We start from the raw sequence: 2,945 nt of genomic DNA, 5'->3' as shown, positions 1-2,945 counted from the left end.
TCGGTGGATGGAGTAAGCATCTGGTTTTCTTTAAGTATCTACCTTTTCCTCTTTCAAGTTTTGCCTTTTGAAAGGTAGAGGAATGCCCCCATGCTCTTCTGAATCCTTTCCTGTGGCACTATTCCAGAAGTAATTCCTAGATTTCCTATGTTCTCCTATGTGCCTAGAGAGAGATATAACTAACAGTTTTTACATCAAGGTCAGATGGTACAAAACTGCTCTGGGACTTATACCATGAAGCATATCCTTCATTCACTAGTTGGGGAAGACCATGGAGGAGACTCTTGGAGGAAGCTATAGAGGGCAAGGCTGGCACAGGTAGGAGCTCATTCATCTAACAGCCTGCTGCCAAGGCATGAGGAAGCTCACGTCACTCTTGCCTACCAGATGCTAAGCCTGGGTGTTTCTGGAAATTACATGGTATGGTGGAGAGAGTGCTGGACTTGTAGTCAGGAAGACTTGCATTCAAATTCTGTCTCAGACACTAGCTGTGTGATCCTGGGCAAGACACTTAGCCCCTTTCAGCCTCAATTTCCTAATATGTAAAATGGGGATAATAATAGTACCTACAGCATAAGGTTGTTAGGAAGATCAGTAAGATATGTAAAGAGCTATCTAAATCTTAGATATTTTTATTATTACTGCTTCTGTAGTGCTGAAAGGCTGAAAATATTACCATTGACCTCTATATTTGTTGCCCTGGGGGAAAAGCCCTATCTGCCTTGCCCTGGTTATGGCTCTGCCTGGAGCATTGGAAAAGTAGGAAAAGAGTGATAGGGGAAGGAGATAGATCAAGGGAGAGGCAACAGGTCACAATCCTGTCTCTTGACTGCTCTGTCTAATGACAGTGATAAATATGTTAATGATGACAACAGGAAGATGGATGGTGCTAGCAAGAGTTCCCATTTATATCATACTTGAAGGCTTAAAAATGACTTCATTTAAAATAGCCCTCTAGGCAGATGGAAGGCAGAGGTAATTATCTTCATTTTACAGACAAACAGACTGAGGTTCAGTGATTTCCCAGAGCCACATGGGACTAGAACCCAGCTCTGCTAATGCTGAGTCTGCTTAAGAGGTGGGCGCTGTCAGACCCAAGGCTCCTCGGGAATCCTAACGTCAGCCCTCCTCTGCAGTCACCAAGCCTGGCCAACTCAGGACCCACCAAACCGTTATAGACAAGCAGATGCTTAGGAAAGAGGGATGGGGCCAGCGCCTCAATTTCAGGGGCAAATTTCAGCAGAATGGAGTCAGATACGGGTCCTTCAGCACTATCTCATTCAAAGACAGGGTCCTTCAACTAACCTCTCGAGAAGAAAGAACACAGGGCCAGGTCTGGGAAGAAGCACAGAAAAACTTAATATACTGGACTTTACAGGTGCAAGTGTTTCTGATTAGAAAGGATATTGCTTCTCTAAATCAAGGCTGCAAGTGTCAGCGTTGGGTATACCCAGTGGTGGGTTTTGTTTTTGTGTTTTGGTGTGTGAGTGGGGGGAGTGATTATAGTGTTTTCTCAGCTGATTCTAGTTCAGTCACAGGAGAGATCACTACAAGTTATTTGGAATTACAAATTGCCTTGAGGGATTAGACTAACCACCCCTTAGTAACCAAACTCTTGGAGGACTGGTTGAACAGCTGCTTTTAAGATTAAGGCATGTCTTTCTCTTGTAGTTGTAGGTGCAAGGATTTGACCCAGAATGTCTATGAATGAGTGAGAAATGAACTGTGGCCAAGGTCACACAGCGTTCAAGCCCAGGCTATCATGCTTAATTCCCCTAACCTCTTCCATGGATCAATAAAGAGGGATTAGTTTGGCTACCTTTTCTTTTCCAATGTAACTCAATTTCTCAATTGTAGCCTGGAAATTGGGGGCTGGATGATTCTTGCTCAAAGGGAGAGAATGTATTGGCCCAATTGTTATTTTCCAGGTGATGGGAGGCTGACCCTGGGATGCCAGGCTGCCAATCCCAAATCCTGATCCCCAGCTGTGCGGGACACCTTGAGCTACATTGCCCTCACTCGTTGTCCCTTTGGGTGGACTGTAGGCCTCCTGGAATCACAGAATCTTGAGAGAAGAATAGGCCTCTGAGGCCATCTGGTCTAACCTGCCCCAGAGTAATAATCCCTTCTCTCTCACGCTCCCAACAAGTGGTCATCCAGCCTTCACTTGAAGACCTCCAGGGAAGGGGAACCCATGGTCCCTCAGGCAGGCAGCCTCTTCTACTTGGGATGGCTCTCAGGGTCAGGAAGGTTTTTCTGACTTATCTGTAATGTCCACAGTTCCTGACTTTTCTCTCTGGGGCTGAAAGAAGCAAGTCCAGTGTCCTCTCTGGCCAAAACATGATTCTTCATTGTATTTTCTGAGTCTTCTCTGGTGAAACGTGCCCTCTTCCTTCAAATGACCCTTTTATGGCAGGAACTTGGGATCCTTTGCCATCCAGCTCCCCTCCTCTGGGTACTCTACTGATTAGGAACACCCTTCCACAAATATGGTACCCAGAGCCAAAGCCCTCCTCTTCAGGTGCTCAGACTAGGGATTCCCTTCCCGCCTCTCCATTCACAGTCCAGCCCAGTCCTTGCTGCTGAGCTTTGTTCCTCTTGTGCCTTCCCAGCTCTTGCCTACCCCTCTACTTCTTCCCCTGCCATCTTCGGTCCCTAGTCTACGCAGCTGGGGGTTTGAAGTAGGGTGAGTGGTAAAGTGAGGCTGCCCATTTCAAAAGTAAAAAAAAGCTGGAAAGGGCCATTTTCTCCCTCATTAAATGAGAATTTGACAGGCAGCCTGTTGTAGTGGAGTGAGGTCTGGCCTGAAAGCGAGAAAGAACTACCTCTGACTCATCCTGGCTGGGGGACCTTGGACAAGTGACTTAGAAGTTTCCTGTCTCACTGAGAAGTTAAACCACCAAGAAACAGAAGAATGGCCAACCTGCTTCAGAGGAAGGCATCTC

This window comes from Notamacropus eugenii, chromosome 6 (assembly GCF_028372415.1).
Source record: "Notamacropus eugenii isolate mMacEug1 chromosome 6, mMacEug1.pri_v2, whole genome shotgun sequence".
In the NCBI taxonomy this organism is placed as follows: Eukaryota; Metazoa; Chordata; class Mammalia; order Diprotodontia; family Macropodidae; genus Notamacropus; species Notamacropus eugenii.
The sequence above is the reverse complement of the archived record's forward strand: the minus strand, read 5'-3'. Positions refer to the sequence as shown.